The 19,747-nt window shown below is 37.4% G+C and overlaps 1 protein-coding gene and 1 pseudogene across 3 annotated transcripts in view; one reads left to right on the forward strand and one right to left on the reverse strand.

The window, feature by feature from the left end:
- GALNT13 (polypeptide N-acetylgalactosaminyltransferase 13) overlaps positions 1 to 19,747 on the forward strand; it is a 550,480-nt gene that overhangs the window by 38,106 nt on the left and 492,627 nt on the right. The gene's annotated exons all lie outside the window — the stretch shown is intronic.
- Positions 15,445 to 17,825, reverse strand: LOC122479482 (annotated as a pseudogene).

The following is a 19,747-nucleotide window of genomic DNA, read 5'->3' on the forward strand; positions in this document are numbered from 1 at the left end:
CAGTATTAAGATTTACTGTGAATCAGGTAACTTATGTGTGTTGCCTATAATTCTCCCTGAAATATTTTAAGATTATTATTTTTATCCTCATTTTATAAATAAACCTGAGACCTAAGAAGTTTTACTACCTTACTCAACATCTTTTCAAAGTGGTGAATCTGGGCTTTGAACCAAGACTTTTCAGAAAATATGGTCTCCAACTATTAATGTAGAGAGTTAAATAACCTATCTAAGAGGCTGAATATTTAAGAGTTTAAAAGTGTTCTGATAATTTATTTATATTTCTGTTTTGTTTAAGCATTATTCTGAAAATGTATTTTTTTCTGTATTGTCTATCATGTCATTGCTTTCTTGTCAAATGATGCTTTCCAATCTCCAGTCCAACTTGGAATGCTTTAAAATTTTTTTTTAATGTTTATTTATTTTTGAGAGAGAGAGAGAAGGGGAGGGGCAGGGAGAGAGGGAGACACAGAATCTGAAGCAGGCTCCAGGTTCTGAGCTGTCAGCACAGAGCCCGACATGGGGCTCGAACCCATGAACCAGGACATCACAACCTGAGCTGAAGTTGGGATGTTTTACCGACAGAGCCACCCACACACCCCAAGCTTGGACTGCTTTGAACTGGTGTGAAATAAATGAAAATGTAGGTCCTGAAAAAATCACCTAAGGTAATCTTTGATAAAAACAAACAAACAAAAACAAAAACAAAAACAAAAAACAGGTTTAGAATTAGTATTCTGAAGTTCTTCAAGAGTTTTCTCTCATTCATTAAAAAAAAGACAACCAAATAAAATTAAAGCCTGTTATTATTTTCAGAGTTTGGAGGGACCACAGAATCAGACTCCTAGATTTTACATGCTTGCGTTCCTTGTTTGATGAAGTGAGATGTTTAGGAAGACAGTTCTAAAGTAGAATTTCCAAAAAATGTAGAAACAATAATGGTAGCATTGATGTTTTTATGTTGTCTCCCAATATAACTACTTTAAAAAAGTAGTCTAGAGTATGTTTAGGAATTCAGACCACCTGGCTTTAAATACTGGATTTATCACTTATTAGCTGTATGACTGAACAAATTACTTAATGTCTTGGGGCACACGGGTGGCATAATCATTTGAGGGTCCGACTCTCAATTTTGGCTCAGGTCATGATCCCAGGTTTGTTGGATTGAACCCCATGTCTGGCTCTGCTCTCTCTCTCTCTCTCTCCCCCCCACACACCTCTCTCCCTTGCTTGCTCTTTCCCTCTCTCTCAAAAAAATACTTAATGTTTCTTTAAAATGGATGTAAGATTAGATGGAACTGGAGGGTATTATGCTAAGTAAAATAAGTCAGGCAGAGAAAGACAGATACCATATGTTTTCACTCATGTGGATTCTGAGAAACTTAACAGAAGACCATGGGGAAGGGGAAGGGGGAAAAAGTTACAGAAAGGGATGGAAGCAAACCATAAGAGACTGTTCAATACTGAGAACAAACTGAGGGTTGATGGGGGTGGGATGACAGGGAAAGTGGGTGATGGGCATTGAGGAGGGCAGCTGTTGGGATGAGCACTGGGTGTTGTATGGAAAACAATTTGACAATAAATTACATTTAATATAAAAAAATAAAATGGATGTAATATTAGGAACTACTTAATTTGTAGTGTGTTAACACATGCAAAGTATAGCACAATTCTAGGTACAAAGTAAGTTGATAATTCAATTTAAATATATTTGTTAATAAGCATCCTAACGTTACATAAACTACACCACAAAAGTACTCAGTGAATACTGTTGATTGACATGTGCCAAAAGAAACTAAAGTTCAGCCTTCTTTTTTTTTTAATTTTTTTTATGTTTATTTTTGAGACAGAGAGAGACAGAGCATGAACAGGGGAGGGTCAGAGAGAGGGAGACACAGAATCTGAAACAGGCTCCAGGATCTGAGCGGTCAGCACAGAGCCTGACGCGGGGCTCGAACTCACGGACCGCGAGATCATGACCTGAGCCAAAGTCGGATGCTCAACCGTCAGAGCCACCCAGGCGCCCCCAGCCTTCTTTATAAATGTAGACATCTTTTAACTTTTAGTGAAGAAACAAACCATTTAGGTAATCACCATGTAAATATACAGTATATAAAATCAGCACACATATATATCCTATTGTGTGTTGTTTGTATATCTAGGCTGAAATGTGTGTGCTTTTTGTAGAAAAGAAGAGGCAGTGTGAAGTGTTTCCAGAGTCTGAAATGCTTATTTTGAAAGAGACAGGACAAACTTACAGATATAAAGTAAAGAAAATAGTTGAAATGATGGTCAGTTAACTTGAGGTCATAATCTCATCTGATGCTTTATGAAACAATTTATGGACATTGAAGCCATGTGGACAAGGAAACAAAATTTATTAAGTATTTACTCTATCCCATGTACTTTGCATTCAATATCTCATTTAATCTAAGCAATAATATGATGAAGTAGGTATGCTATTGTCCCCATTGTTTTGTTTGAGGAAAATGCACAATAGGAAGTTTCAATCTATCATTCATGGCAATGAAGCTTTGAGGCTGATCCAGTTCTAAAGTCCTGTTTCTTTATACTTTTCACCTGAGTGTTAAGGACTGAAAATTTGTGGTTGATGTAACTTTCTTTTATTTGCATAAAAACACTGCTCCCAAACCTCAGATCATACATAAGAATTCTTTAGTATATAAGTAGTTGATTATTGAACTTCAACTAAAATAAATGATAATTGCCTTTCATTTGTAACCCAGCCCAAGCTTATTCTGCTCCCACAGGACAGGCAGTAAGTCAAGAGGCAAGGGGTTCGGGCAAGGAAAGCGACTTTATTCAGAAAGACAGCAAACTGAGGAAATGGCAGACTACCATCCCAGAGAAGCACCTTCCCTCAGCATAGAATTTGAGCTGCTTGTACATTAGCAAAAGGGGATGGTAGAAAGGAGTTGGAGTCAAAAGGTGACTAATATCTGTAGAAATCCAAGAAAGGTCATGTAACTTCTTTGTCCTTGCTCAGTTCATCTTTGTGTACAGGGATCTGGTCATGCCATTCCTGTAAGTCTTAATCATAGAATAATCATTTCTGTACTTCCTTATCTTCTGGGTGAAGTAGGTTTTGGGTAAAGAGTGGTGTCTGCAGATCTTAGCTGTAATGTGCCTACATACAGGGCTAAGCAGAATTACTAAACTATACATCACAGCAGCAAAGGAAATAGCAGTATGAAATCAGACATGCTAAGTTTCTCGCTGTTACATATTGCTAATAGGACCACTTGGCAATCTGAAACAAATCGCCTTTAAAAAATGCTGCTTGTGTAAAGAAAACTTAAAAAGTGAAAAAGTTCCCTCTCTAAGGCAGAGACCGTATCTTATGCTTCTCCTCAGAATTTGAAATGCCTAACCACACTGTTTTCCTGCAGTTCTCCTGTCATTTCATGCAATGGAATGGAAGAGTTTAGCTAGACTTAATTATCGCCCTCCCTATTTGTCCTCGTAAAGTGTGTCCTCACTGAGGGACGTGCTTACGACACCACACTGACCACACTGATACTTTCCCTTTCCATCTCTTTGATGATCTTCATCTTTTTCCATTTCAATCATCCACTGATCCCAGTCCTTTTGCACATAACTTCTTGAAACAAACTGCCAGCAACATTTTACCTGAGGGATATTTTCGAACTTACTGGTATTTAAAATATTATTGCCCTAAGAGAGAATAGGTCACTCTGTGTCCTCACACTACTGTTGGTTTTGAGAATAAAGGACTTACAGAATGCTTCTCCTTTCAATTTTCGTGTTTGGTCTCTGAAAAACAAAGCTAGTGATTACATTTAGTGATAATATTTCACTTCATTCAATAGATATTAATTGCATGCTCCGCTAATATGAGAAACCATGCTGGTTTAGTACTAGAGCAGCAAGTAAGAGGGAAAGACAAAAATGACTCAAGAAAATTCTGTGTTCAATTTAAGGAAATAACATAGGCACAGGCATAAACGAAGGATGTGGTATTAGGATATGGTGTCAGGAGAATGGCCTAAAGTAATCGAATTAATAAAGCCATTTAAATAATTTGAGAAATAATAAAAAACAAGTCCCTATATGTGAAAAAGAATAAAGCATTAGAGGAGACTTAAGAAAGGTTTAATTCTGAACAGCATTTGCTCAAGATTTCATCATGGAGGTTGCTATTGCACTAGATCTTGGTGCAGGTGGAAAATGTTCACTGAGAAGTCAAGGAAATGGCATAAGAGAGCTTAGAATTGAGGTGGCGTACTTGACATTAATTAGGCAGCAGGATAAGTTTCCTGTGTTGGTCTCAAAACAGATAACACTGGAAAATTAAGGCTGGGGCTAGGCTGTAGGAACTAGTGATAAACACATTTAGAACTTTGAATTTAATTGGTAGGCAATAGAAAAAAAAAACAATGAATATTTTGGGAAGGCCAATCATGTGAACAAAAATTTCTATTTGAATACTAGCCTGGTGGTGTCTTCACAATGGACTCCAGTTGGAAGACTTGTAGATAAGATAACAAATTTTAGGAAAATAGAGCAGTATAAGAATAAGAGTGGAGGGTAAGACCTGAGGTAGCAGCAGTGGGAATGGAGACAAGGACTAGATGGAGGTGAGGCTTTGAAGGAGATGGGGACAGGGAGTAATAATAACCAGAACCCCTTGTGTAGTATTTGCTGTGTAACAGACTCTGTTTTAAATAACTTATATTTGTCATTTAATTTTATATCAGACGACTCTGAGAGGTAGATACTGATGTCTTCCCCATTTTGCACAAGAGAAAACTGAGGCAGAATTTAGCTAAGTAAATTGTTGTTGGTTAAATAGCTAGAAAATAGCCAAGGTGACACTTGAACATGTTAAGTCAAGCTCCAGAATCTGTAGCCACTGCACATCATTTCTGTAAAAAAATAACTGAGATTTCCAGGTTGAATGAACTGGAAAATGACATTACCAATAGTCAGATAAATAGTTGTTTTTTTGTTTGTTTATTTTGTTTTATTTTGTTTTGCTTTATTTTGTTTTTCTTCAGGGTTTGCCCCTTCTTCAGTTAAGTCTTTGGGGTAGGGAGAAACATCTTCTGACTTTTAGGGAGAAGTATCCCTTATGGTTAGTGATGAATCTCTTAGATACATTCATTCCTATGCTGGGCAACAGGAACAGTGTAATTTATGATATTGCTCAATTATAAATTAGAATAGTAAATATGTCATCTTAATATGATTTGTCTTCCTTCCTTAGCAGAGCTTAAACTGAAACAAGGATAGAGTGCTAAATTAAAGATTAAATATCTTGGGTGCATGAAAGACCAATATTTTAGAGTTAGTTTACCATCATACTAAACAATAATTTTGACAAGGAAAAAAAACTAACACCCAACATAGAGAGTATCTCTCTTTTCCTATATTGGAGAAGTAGCATAATATGCTGCTTAAAAGCCTGGCCTCCAGAACCATACCATTGCATGGGTTCAGACCCCAGAGTGAGGCGTCTTTAGCCATGTGACTTTTGTAATGTGAGATTTTAGCTACGTGACTTTAGCTGTGTGACTTTTTGTGTGTCAAGTATGTAAGCTCTCTGGCCTCAGTTTCTTCACCTTTGAAATGTGATAGGAGAAGTAGTATGTTTTCTGAATAATTGTGAAAGTTAAATAAGGTAAAGCACCTACAGGGACCCTTGGGTGGCTCAGTCGGTTAAGTGTCTGGCTCTTGGTTTTGGCTCAGGTCATGATCTCATGGTTCATGGGTTCAAGCCCCGCATTGGGCTCTGTGATGGCAGCACAGAGATTGCTTGGGATTCTCTCTCTCTCTCTCTCTCTCTCTCTCTCTCTCTCTCTCCCTCCCTCCCTCCCTCCCCCCCCCCCCCCGCCTCTGGCCATCTCCTACTAGTGCCATCACTGTGTCTCTCAAAATAAATAAATAAACTTAAAAAATTTAAAAACAAAAAAGAAAGATAAAGCACTTACAGTGGTCCCTGACACATAGTAAATTGTCAGTATATGTTACTTATGTTCATGGAACTCTATCTCATTTATCATAATTTTAAATTTATAAGATTTAATTCCAGAATTATTGACATTTTCCATGTGTTTACTGTGAATTTTTATGCATTATGAGCACAAAACAATGAACTTTACAAGCAAAGACCCATGTAACTTCATTGTGCAGATCAAGAAATAGAACATTTTCTGGAACACCCAGGGGGCTCAGTCAGTTAAGTGTCTGAATCTTGATTTCAACTCAGATCATGATCTCACCATTTGTGAGATGGAGCCTCTTTTTCAGGCTGTGCACTGACAGCATGGAGCCTGCTTTGGATTCTCTCCCTCCCTCTCTCTCTGCCCCTCCCCTGCTCACAGATGTTCTCTCTCTCTCTCTCTCTCTCTCTCTCTCTCTCAAAATAAACAAATAAACTTACAAAAAAAGAAATAGAATATTTTCTGCATCTCAAAAATCCTGTTGTTTTGCCTCTAAACATTACTCCTCTTCCATCAATTCCATAAGGATAACTTTTTCATGACTTTCGTAATCACTTCCTTGCTTGTCCATTGCAGTTTTAACATTTTATCGTGCATCCCTAAATACAAAATGTTAGTTTAGCTTGATTTTTTAAATCTATATATGTAAGTCATACAACATGCATTCCTGAATTTATATATCTAAGTTTCATTAATGTTTTTGTGTGATTCATTAATTTTCATTGCTAGGTAGTGTGCCATTGTAGAAAAATACTACAGAGTATTTATCCATGTATTGTTGATGGACATTTGAGCTATTTCTGGGTTTGGGCAATTATAAATAGTTCTGCTATGAACATTCTTTTAAATATGTTTTGCTGTACATATCCATGCATTACTGTTAGTAATGAAATTGCTCAGTTATATCGAATACAACTTTTAAATTTTAGTAGATACTGTTAAACAGTTTTTCAAAGTAGTTACACTAATTACATTGTAGTCAGTAGTGTATGAGAGTTCCCTTTGTTTCATCTGTATCCATGCTTGGTATAGTCTTTTTAGTTGTAGCCATTCTGATGAGAACAGAGTTTACATTTCCCTATTGAAAATGTGGTTTTGTTATGCAGTTTAATTGCCATATAGATATTATTGTCTGTAAATTGCCTGTTCAAGTGTCTTGCCTACTTTTCTAGTGCGTTGATTTTTTTATTGTTAATATGCAGAAGTTAATTGTATTTGAATTGAGTCCCCTTTTAATTACATATTGCAAATACCTTTTCTTCTCTGTGACTTGCTTTTTCAATGTCTTTTTTCTTTTATTTAAAGTTAATTTATTTATTTGGGGGGGGGCAGGGAGAGAGAGAGAGAGAGAGAGAGAGAGAGAGAGAAGGAGAGAGAGAGAGAGAAGGAGGGAGGGAGAGAGGGAGGGAGAGAATCCCAAGCAGGCTCTGTGCTGACAGTTCTCATGAATTGTGAGATTACAACCTGAATTGAAATTAAGAGTTGGGTGCCTAACAGGTTGAGCCACCCAGATGCCCCAACTTTCTCAATTTCTTAATGGAGTTTTTGATGAGGAAAAGTTTCTAATTTTAATTATAATCATATTTTTGCCTCTTTACATTTAGATCATTTCCTTTAAATTTATTTTTGTGGCTGGTTTGAGGTAGAAGTCAAGTCCTATTTTTTATTCCAGCTGGATATCCAGTTGTTACAGAATCATGCTGAAAATTCCTCTCTTTGCCCACTGCTCTCAAATGCCCTCTTTATCATAAATTGAGTGCTGTATATGTCTGTGTTTTGGGGGCCTACTATTACTTTTATTTGGGCTCTTAATTTCTTCTTTCTAATTAAGCCACTATTTTAACTATTGTAATTTTTAAATTATTTGTATTATCTATTAAAACAAGTTCCCTCACTATGTTTTTATTCCAGGAATCTGGAATTAAACATTGCCTTATTTCATACAAATTTTAGAATTACTCTGTCAAGTTTGACACACAAAATAATTGTTGGGATTTTAGTTGGAATTGCATTCAATCTATCGTTAAGTATATTTTTAAAGAATTAGTATGCTTAAAATATTGACTTTTTAAATCTGTGAACATTAAATTAGTATGCTTAAAATATTGACTTTTTAAATCTGATTGACTTTTTAAATCAGTATATATACTTCATTTGTTTAGGTCTTTTTAATTTGTCTCAATCATATATGTCTTATACTTTGTAGTTAATTTGTCCTAGATGTTTTATGCAGTCAGATATTCTTATATATTATCTAATTTTAAAATTTTATTTTCTTTTTGTTCCTTTAATAGAGTTTTGTTTTAAATATTGAGCTTGCCTGCAGCAGATCATAAACTCACTTATTAATTCTAATATTTTAAATAGGTTCTTTTGGATTTTCTATATAAAGAGCTATGTTTTCTCTGATCACAGATAATATTATTTAATACTTTTCAAGCTTTATACTTTTCTTTTTCATATTTTATTCAATTGGCTGCAATGTCCAGAGCAATGCTGAATGAAAGAAGTGGGAAGAGTGGACATTTCTGCTCTTATTCCCGAGTCAAAGGCAATACTGTCACCAATTTACTGTTAAGATTGCTATTTACTGTACTAATTTTTGATAAATATCATACATTAGATAGAGAAATTTATTTTTCTCTTGTTTTGCTGGGATTTTTAATCATAACTGGGTTTTGAATTTTATCAAATGCTTCCTTTGTATCTATTGAGATTATCAGATGATTTAAAATTTTTTTAATGTTTATTTATTTTTGAGAGACAGAGAAACAGAGCATGAGCCAGGGAGGGGCAGAAAGAGAAAGAGATACAGAATCTGACGTAGGATCCAAGCTCCGAGAACTGTCAGCACAGAGCCCCACATGGGGCTCTAACCCACAGACTGGAAGATCATGACCTGAGCCGAAGTCGGATGCTCAACCGACTGAGCCACCCAGGCACCCAATTTTTCTGTTTTTACTTTGTTAATCTGATGATTTATCTTGATTGGTTGTTTTTTTCACAGATGTCACGTTCCAGAAGCAGAGCTGCTGCTTTCTTGGGCTTACTGTGGGACCTAGAGTGCCAGAGGGTTTTTTGTTTGTTCTCTACCCTTCCCTCTTTTAGGATGTGTCCCATGCTTCCATAGCAAAGTTCTTGTTGCACCCTTGTACTCCCAAGTGGCAGAGCGCTATTGCTTGTTACCAAGAATAGTGCTCCTGGTGGGTGCAGGAGGGTCCTGGGTTCCTTTCCTCCAGTCTTAACCTTAGACATGCCTTGCGCATCTGGAACTTGGGAGAATGGCTCTTTCCGCATTCCTGCCCATTCCTCCCATGCTGCCCGCCCAAACTTTTACTTGTCTCTGTGGGGTTCTTTGGTGGAAGAGGTTCCTGTTCTTCCCCCAGTGGTAGCAGATCTCTGCTTTGTGTCCTAAAAGGCTAAGTTTTGCTTTGCATTAGAGAAGGGTCTGGGGAATCACAAAAGATTTTGTGTTTTTGTGACACCAAAGTGCTTTTTCTGGTCTCCTGCCTTGACCTCAGTCTTTCTGCTAAGCAGCTGGTAGACGTCTGAAAAAAAAAAATGCTTACACATGAATGCATATTCCTTTGTGTCTGGGTGATCCCAGGGTGTCTATATTGTTCTGGTGACCCATTCTGGCCTTCAAGTATTTGTTACAATTTTAGCTATTTTCTTCTTACCTTCTTTCATAATGAGCACCTGTTCCTCTCATGTTCTATCAAAGGTGAAAAGGCTCATATGTCCTGTCTCTCCTCAGAATGACTGTTACCCTTTGAAATTTGGTTAATCTCTTTGCCTTGCAACTCCAGCTCTCTTATGAGCTCAAGAAAAGTTATTATTTTGTAGATTATCTGGCCTTTTCTTACTGTTAGGGTAAGAGCAATATTCTCTGGTGGCTTTCGACTTTCAAAGTATTAGAAGCAAAACTGCATTTTTTTCACATACATTTTAACTCAACTTTTCAAGTGTTCCAAAGCAAGATAAGTTTTTTCCTTTACATTACTTAGTCGGCAATTACTGGAGCCAGAAATCTCAAATTAATGCTATCTTCAGTAGCATTTCCACACAAAAGTGAGTTGTTGCTATCACTGTTTTGTGAGCAATTGAAGCTCAACGGATTATGTGTAACAAGATTTCATTGTTTTAAATAAGGTGAAGTTCAAGTTTTTTCCTGCAAAAGGAACTCTGGCCACTGGCATTGTGGAGCTGGGATTGTGGTACCTTGTTCATTAGAGAATCTAGTCTCCTTCTGTAGTCCTGTTCTAGCATCTTGGTCATATGACTTCACCCTCAAGGGTTTTCCAGTGGTTTAACATGACTACTGGAGCACAGCCATCAGTTGTATTTGTATTCTATGCAGCAATAATGGAAAAAAAAATACTGCAATAGCAAAGGGGCATGCTACCAGCTGATTTAGCTTTCTTCAAGGAAATTCTGTGTAAACTCTACCCAATATTTTCTACCTAAGCATCATTACTCTTGTTGCAAAAGTAGCTGGTGTGTATAGTATTTTTGCTGCACACACAATGGCTCTGAATATGTCCCTAGTAGGGGAGACGATGATAGCTATTTGGTGGGCTCTTAGCAATCTCACTCGCAATTAGAAGATGGGCAAAATGCATTCTGGTAATCTAATTTCTGAAGCAGGATGATGTGGGTTAAAATACACAGATTCTATCATAAAACAGAGATGTTGATCTCTGGGTTCTGATCTCAGCTCTGCAAATTGCTAGTTATGTGACCTTGAGCCAAGGTTCTTATCCTAACTTGTTCTACTTTCTCAGTTGTAAAGGGGTATGGTAATTAGTATCTTGAAACATTTTGGTGAGGATAGAATATGATAATATATGCAAAGGGTCTGTCACATAGGAAAGGATCAATAAATAGTATGTTTTATATTACTTATCTTATATTAACATTAGATTCAGTTATTTAAGGGAGGACAGAGTTTATCCAAGCCTAATACTGATTGATAGGGCAGGAAGGCAATTTACCTTGTTTTTCTTGGATGAAGCTTTATCTTTTAGATGGGATTGAGAGTCTCCATTTCTACCCTTTAAATATATCATTTTTATGCTTTGAACCATAGTGAAATATTGTTCAAAATTTAGGTTTCTGATAGCAGCACTTTATGTAATGTCGAACCAAGAGACAGATAAGATGACTTCCAGTTTGAATTCTACCATTAAAAGTTATGAAACTTGTGAAAGTCATTCTAACCCTCTGGACATCAGTTTTGTCAGCTGACAAAGCAGTTAGGTAGCTGAACTGACCTCCACCACCTATGTGACAGCTTTAAAGCACCATGATTCTATGCAGTTCTCCTTGCCCCAGACATAGCCTCTTGTCAAAAGAAACATCCTAAAGATCATCAAATAAAATGATAAAGACTTAATTACTCGAATCGAAGTTGAATTTTTATAGGAACTGGCTTTGTTGTGACGTTTTGCCAGTTCTGAAATGAAAAATAGGTATTAATTGAACAACAACATGGTGTTGTATTTAGAAAACTGGCTTCCAGTTCTGGTTGTGGAGATTGCTTGCTTAGAGAAAGTGTGTCACTTTGGGAAAGTCACTTAAATTCTCTGTGCCTTAGATTGCTCATTTATAAAGTGGGCAATATATATTAAGGGCATGATGAGGGTCAAATGAAACAAGAACAGTGTGAAAGTACTTTGAAAAATTGCATAATTTTAATGCTAAACTCTTTAAAAAATTTTTTTATGTTTATTTATTTTTGAGAGAGAGAGAGAGAGCGAGAGCGATAGCATGAGCAGGGGAAGGGCAGAGAGGGAGACACAGAATCTGAAGCAGGCTCCAGGCTCCAGCTGTCAGCACTGAGCCCAATGAGGGGCTCAAACCCATGAACCATGAAATCATGACCTGAGCTGAAGTTCGAGGCTTAACCAACTGAGCCATCCAGGAGGCCCCTCAATGTTAAGCTCTTTAGAAAGTCCAGTGGGTAAAGAACAGAAAAATGCCCACATTCTGTAACATGGAGATTGTACAATAAAATGTTATAAATAAAATGCAAGGAAATGAAGTGACTAAGGACCTCTGTTTTATTTGACTTTTCATTATTTTGTTAAGTTTATTTATTTCTTTTGAGAGAGAACCAGAGAGTGTGAGCAGGGGAGAGGCAGAGAGAGAGGGAAAGAATCTCAAGCAGGTTCCCTGCTACCAGCACAGAGCCTAACACAGGACCCCAACCCAGGAAAGTGTGAGATCATGACCTGAGACAAAATCAAGAGTCTGATGCTCGGCTGACTGAGCCACCCAGGTGCCCCAGACCTCTCTTTTAAACTTTATGTTACATTTTGCAAATCTATTTTTCTGTACACATTACGTTGTAGGATGTTATTGGTCTTAGACACTTCAGAAACCAGACTAGCAAGGCATATCTATGACTTTGTGCATGAAGTGTCTTCTTGAGATAAATTTCTGGATGTGATCTTTGTATCTGAGGCATTTTGCTTCGTTCCAGTGTGGCTGAAGCAAATAGCAAATCTTTTGCAGTGTGTGGCTATTAGTGCTGTCTGCTCTCCTCAATTTGCCCATCTGAATTGACAGTTAAAGCTCCTTTTCTATAAATAGCAAGTTATTAGTTAAAGCATGGTTGCCATATGGCCAAATAGTCTCTATTGTTAAAGTGATTAAATGCAGTAGCGATGCCCAGTCTTTAAGAAGATACTATGTTCCGTGATAAAAGCCTGGAGATTATTTTTATTCCCAAACTAAAATGTATCAAGCTTATATAGCCTCTGTTTCTATATGCATATGTATATTTATTCATCTTGTCACTACTTTTTAAAACTCTCAAAAAATGCCGTATGTATATTAAAGTGTGCAAAGTGCACTAATATTAAGTATACAGATTGATATATCTGTACTTTTTACATAGCTATACACTTGTGTTACTACTACCCAGACCAAGATAGTTCCCCGTACTTCTCTCCCTGTCAATAACCTTTTGGTTTTTAATATTTAAAAAAAATTTTGTCTTTATGCTAATAAGCTTCCAAAAAGTAATTAAGTATTTTGAAGCACAGTTCCAATCTTATAAATTTGCTGGAAGTATTAACAATTATGATGACAAATAAAAACCTCTGTACAATGCTGAATAATGCAATAAAGTATAATAATGATATTGTAAGTAATAAACTTCATTAGATGCTCACTGAAATCAAACAGAATTGCAAAGTGGAAACCTCATACAGTTCTATCCAAATCCCCCACCTGCGAACCAAAAAATAGAGCTGCCACACAGGCTGGTGAATGTTCTATTGGTCATGTTGCCAGGCAACCTCAGTCAGTACTGGAGACACCCAATTGAGCAGCAAAGACTCAGACTAGAAGGTATCTTGGAAACAGAAGGGTCCAGCTGAAGGAGAGGAAGGGAGGAGGGAGACAGAAAAATAAAGAGTGCCACTTGAACATTTATACATATTGGTCATGACCACAAGCAATATTTTTCCTAGCAACATGCAGCTAGTTTAGAGTGAAATTCTTGGGGTTTCTACTTCCTTCACTGTGTTTTCCTCCCTCGCTGTGTCTACAGGTATGAGTGCAAAGGTTTGGTAAGATGCATCATCATTAAGTCATTTTCAGCACATTCAAGCCATGCTGACTAAAAGTTCATTGAGATTTGAATCAGACAGTATTATATCTGATTTGGTCATGCTTAAAACAATCTCACTTTTAAATTGATATACTTTCTTTAAAAAAGATGGAAAATGCAACATGAAATCCTCACCACCTGGAGTTAATCCTCTTCTTGGAAGGTAAAAGTAAAAAGGAAGAGCGAGGGAGGCGTGCGGAAGTCCTCTGGGAGGGCGTCAGAGGAGGTGCTGCCCACCAAGGAGATGGGGCAAAAATCTGGGATGATGACCTCAGCTGAGCCCTCCACTCTGAGATGCAACTTTTATGTATTTTTCTAGAAATTTGTCTTCCATTTTCCACAGTTCTCTTTTTTAAAGTTTATTTATTTTTGAGAGAGAGAGACAGAGAGAGCGCGAGTGGTGGAGGGTCAGAGAGAGAGGGAGACACAGAATCCGAAGCAGGCTCCGGGCTCAGAGCTGTCAGCACAGAGCCCAACAGGGGGCTGGAACTCACAAACCCTGAGATCGTGACCTGAACTGAAGTCGGACACTTAACCACCTGAGCCACCCAGGCTCCCCCATTCTCCTCAGTTTTATATAAAAGCTTTTCTACTTTACTATGCTCTACTCTCCTTTCTTCTTTCTTAACTGCTGACATACAGGGAAAACAGCCTCCGTGAGCCAGGAAGCTCCTGCTAATTTACCACTACCCACACATTCTTTCATTCTTCCCTTGTGATGCTTCTTCCTCTTTAAGCCAAAGCCTTCACTCATGTTCTGAATCTTGTACCTGTGTATGTTCTAAAAGCCCTGACTCAAAGAAGTATTTTCTTTCTTCTGCATCTTTAGCCTTCTTCCTCTCCCCTGATTTCCTGATTTCTTCCCATTGGCATTAGACATGTCAAAGGATCGTTCCCCTTATAAACAAACCTGCATCCGTGCACAAATCCTCCCTTTATTCCACTTTCACCTACCCTGGAACTCTTGTCTCTACTCATAGCTAGACGTTTCCCAGAATACGTATATTCTCAGTCTTAAATCTGCATCCTCCACTCACGCCAGAACATACCGGGCACTTGCTTTTTCTGTTTGTCTGAAATTGTTCTTTCTAAGGCCACAAAAATTAGTTCTGGGGCTGTCTAGAGAACATATGTTTTTGATCTCTTGGCATAAGTTTGTACCATTGATCACTTCCTCTCTTTTAAAACATTCTTTCTGTTGGAATTTACCATGTTGTGTGCTCCTGTTTTTGTTTTTGTTTTTCTTTCTTCCCCGGATAGCCCTTGCCCATTCTTACCTGTGGGCTTACCTCTCTTTTAAATTGGTACTCTATAAGGTTCTTTGTGGCACCCTCTTTTTTCTTCCCCTCACACTCACACTCTCACTGAACACATTTGTCCAACTTCCATGGCTTTAGTTAACGCTGGTTTGCTGACTCCCCAGCTTTCCCTCTCCTGAAATTCGTTTCTTATACTCACCTGCCTTGGCGGCTTCACCTGTGTGTCCCGCAGGAGCCTTTGGATCATCAGTCTACCAGCAAATTTATGCATACTCGTATTTTTTTTATAGTAAACTTAGTTTTTCAAAGTATAAAAAAAGTGATGAAATGCATAAAGAACAAAATAAAAATAAAATCAGTACTTTCTTTTAAAACTTTAAATATTTTTTTTACAGAAAAGTTGTCACATAATTGGATATTTCTCTACTTTGTACACAATTATTCTTACTCTCTACAGAAAGGCTGTTTCTTAACTTTTCATCTGGTGATGGGGTGATGGCAAGCACCAAAATCCTGCTTTTAACAGAATGGTAGTAAAAATGCCTCAGTGATTTAAGTTGAAAGCGGTGCATTGGTACATAGCTCTGACACTCAGTTTTCGGGAATGTACAAATGTCTTTTTATTCAAAAATGCAAAATAAATTATCCAGAAGCATGGACAATGACTGCGGTAAACCATTACATTGTTGTCAACTGAAACCAGTAACTGATGGTTATAGTGATTTTCTTAAATAACAGCGAGCCTTTTCTCCAGTCATTTCCTTCATCTGACTTTTTTGAAGTTATTGTTGAGGACCTCTGCCTTGAGTGCCCTCTCACAGTTCATTCATAATGGTAACGCACTATTCTAGGAATTAGAACATGCCACCTCCCACACTACCTCCCCTTCCACCCATTCTGCCCATTCCAGGGTCCTTCTCTTTAGGAATTCCGGTGACCACAACTTCTGCTGTAGTGAGTGAACTGAGAGGCCACCACAGCAGCCTTCAGTAAAGCAGTTTTAACAACCATAGTTGGATCAGCGATTCCTTTTTCAACCATATTCACAAAATCTCCATGCATAGCATTATAACCAACTTCTGAGGAACTTTTGCGTAGTTTTTGCAACTATCAATGGTCCTTCAACACCTGCATTTTCAGAAATGGTCATTGCGGGAATTTTGAGTATTCCCTTAATAATGTCTGTACCAATTTTCTGATCTTCGTTAGCTGGAGTTATGGAATGCAAGGCTGGAATGCACTGAAGCAGGGCACAACCCTCTCCCAGAACAGTGCCTTCTTCAACAGCAGCTCGTGTAGCATTGAGGGCATCTGTAATTCCTTCTTTCCACTCGCTTCAACATCATTTGTCTCACCAACCTTCAGCACACCTGCTCCATCTGAGAGTTTTGTCAGATATTCACTCAGTTCTTCCCTTTCATATTCACTAGTTGTGCTATCTAACTGCTCAGTGATTTCTTGAATACGTTTTTTATTGTGAGCCTTGTCATCTTTCGTCATGATGACCTCTCCTAATTTTCCTAAGTTGTGAGGATGAACATCTTTAAGATTTAGAGGCAATCCTTCTTCTCCCAACACTGCACCATCAGTAGCAACAGCCACATCTTTAAGCTGGTTCTTTCTATTGTCACCAAAACCTGAAACTTTGACTTGCTACAACCTGAAGACCGACTTTTAGCTTATTCAAAACCAGTATCCTCAGAGCTTCTCCATTAACTTCTTCAGCATCTTATGACCAAAGGCTTATGATGAGCGTTGGCAATTTCAAGAGCAGGTACGATGGACTGAACATTGGAAATTTTCTTTTTGCTCAATACAACATAGGCATCTTAGAATTTACATTTCTGGCCTTTTTATGTACTAACAAAGTTTAGAGAAATATAACCTCGATCAAACTTCATGCCTTCAGTAATTTCTAATTCATCCTTTAGTGTTTTTCCATCCATTACTATAATGACACCCTTTCTTCCAAACCTTTTCATTGCATCAGAAACGATGTTGCCAATTCCTTTGTCTCCATTTGCAGAAATCATAGCAATCTGAGCAATTTCTTCAGGGGTATTCACGGATTTAGACTGCTTCTTAGTTTAGCAATTACAGCATTAACAGCTGACATGACACCTCTCCTGATTTCCATAGGATTAGCACCTTTGCTAATCTTCTCGAAGACTTCTTTGGCAATAGAGCGTGCCAGGACACTAGCAGCAGTAGTGCCACCTCCAGCCTCTTCAATTGTGTTATCGGCAAAATCCTGAACAAATTTAGCACCAGTATTTTTATATTTACCTTTTAAATCAATGGACTTTGCAACAGTCACACCATCTTTTTTTACTCTGGGATTTCCCCAACTCTGTTCAGTAATCACTGTTCTTCCCTTTGGCCCCACAGCAATGGCTACAACATCTGGTAAAAGGTCTACACCTTGAAGCTTGGGCATTCACACCAAATTTTACGTCTTTGGCACAGGCCTGAGTGATATGAGGAGCCAGTGTTGTGGACACTGGCTTCATTTGGTGAAGGACTGTAATGGAAGCAGTTCTGTGGGGCAACAGCAAAGCCCGTGGGCCGTGAGGCAGGCCACTGGAAGTGAGTCAAGGCATCAATACTCTTAACAGTGGCGCTGGCCCCAGAAATCTTAATCTTGAACAGGTCTTTGATTTTATCTGGAATTGCTGTATGATAAGCTCAGTGAAGTAAGTTGTCCCGCATCTAGCAAAGGGTTGGAAGCATATAGGTACTTCACGTTGCCAAATGAGAGAAATAAATAGCTTCTATTTGAATAAATCTTAAATGCTTCTCTCTTTTTGAGTTGTATTAAGAAATTATTTTGTTCATAATATCGATCACAATAATAGTGATAGCTAACATGTACTGATTAGTTACTGTGTCCCATTTCCTCTGATTCTCATTCTATGTACGTAACTTTACCATGAACTTACAAGCGGGTATTGTTCTTATTGCCATTTTGTAAACATGGGAACAACTGGGGTTAGCCTGGGCAAATTAATCTCTGCAGTATCTCCAAATGAAACGGTGGTGTATGTGAGGACTTAAATCAAAGTCTGTGTAATACTCCTAACCATACTATATTGTGATGAAGTTTAGAGAAAAAGAAATAAAACAAAACACCCCAACACTTTATGTATTTCTGCCTCTTTGGTACAAATATTTATTGTTGTGATACCTGTGCTGTTATTTCAGCATCTCAGTACTCGCACTTGATTGGCCCATGACTATAAACACAGTCTTTCTTAGGTGTTAAAATTACCATTTTGGTTTGGTTTGAAGAAGGAACTGAGAATATACAGTCAGGCCTGGAATAAGAGAAAAGGAGTTTCTGTAAAATGGCAAGTGGAGATGATGGGGGAACTTTGGGATAGCCAGGGGAGATGGTGTCATCTCCACAGAAGAGGAAGACAAGAACTGGAAAGTTGGGGAAAGAATGGAAGAAACATCTGATGATATATCCCACAGAGCCGATTTCAAATTGAAGTGAAAATTCCTGGTTAGGTGATTTTTAGAAGTTAAAAAAAAAGGAGACGACTATGGAGAGGAAATGAGATGAGTGAAAAATGAATCTAAAAATATGGTGAAGAGAAATAAGATTTAAATATGATCAAAGAAAAATATAATTGAATAAAATGAGAAGAGTGGGAATAACCAGGAATTAAAAATGGCATAAAGAAAAAGATCCAATACATCAGTAATAGGCTTCATTGATTCAGATTGCTGCCTTTGTAGGTATCTGCCAGAAATGTGGAGCAAAAAGAAAAATAAAATGTTGAATACTGTTCTGCGCTGGGGTGGAGCTCTGAATGAATGTGGGACATCTGAGCATCTTTATACTGATTGCATTTTTTTTTTTTTTTGCAGCAGAGGAATCATACTAGCATTTTCTTTCTCAGTTTGAACAATGTTTCATTTCACAGAAATTAATAGATAAGACATGTCATAATGGGGCACATGCGCTGATTTGTTTGGATGTCAATCAGTGGTTAGAATGTATTTACTAGGATTATCAAAATCAAAAGAAAACATTATAACCATCCAGCCACATAAAGTATAATCTTCCCGTGGGCGAACCAGATGTTACTGATATTGAAGCATTATACTTTTGCTTTTTGAGCTATAAAACTATAAAACCTTTGCAGAAAATTTATGAACTATTTGCTTTTAGAATTTGAACTTTGGCTCACAAATAAACTGTAATAAGAAAAATTGTCCATTAATAACTCATTGTTTCTCACTGCAATATTGTAAACTACAAAAATCTTATTTCTAGAATAGATATCTAACAATTGAGGCAAAATTAAGTAGGGTGGTAATAATTTCTCTCCTACTCCCCACTGTTCTCCAGCCTCCCACCATATTCCACATAGCTCATTTCTGGTAAATAATTCTGAAAGAAAAATTATTTCCAGAAGTTGATTTAATTGACAATGACTGGCACAAACTGATAAATGGACATACAGTTTTTGGTGACCTAGAGACTTAGTATTATTTAATTATTGCATTAAAATGAGAATTAAGGTCATTTAAAATAGCATTTTTAGATTAGACATTTAAAAACAGACCATAGGATAGATTATATTTGTTGTACAGTACATCTTTTACATTTTTTTTTGTCTCAGTGGAAACAAATAATATGGGTGCTTGCTTTTAACAGGGAGTTTTTGCTTGTGGTAATTTGCTTTTTGAATCTAATCATTCTGTCATTAACTCAATAATGATTTTTTTCAGATTACAGGATACTATTGATGGAGACCACATTTTTCTGTAGCAGCAATCACTGTAGTTCTCAGGCACTTTATTTAGCATGCCATTTTAATCTAAATCATATAGAAGGGAAGAGCCTTTTGGAGCTCAAGTAGGTATGTCTTTAATAT

This window comes from Prionailurus bengalensis, chromosome C1, assembly GCF_016509475.1.
Source record: "Prionailurus bengalensis isolate Pbe53 chromosome C1, Fcat_Pben_1.1_paternal_pri, whole genome shotgun sequence".
Lineage (NCBI taxonomy): Eukaryota > Metazoa > Chordata > Mammalia > Carnivora > Felidae > Prionailurus > Prionailurus bengalensis.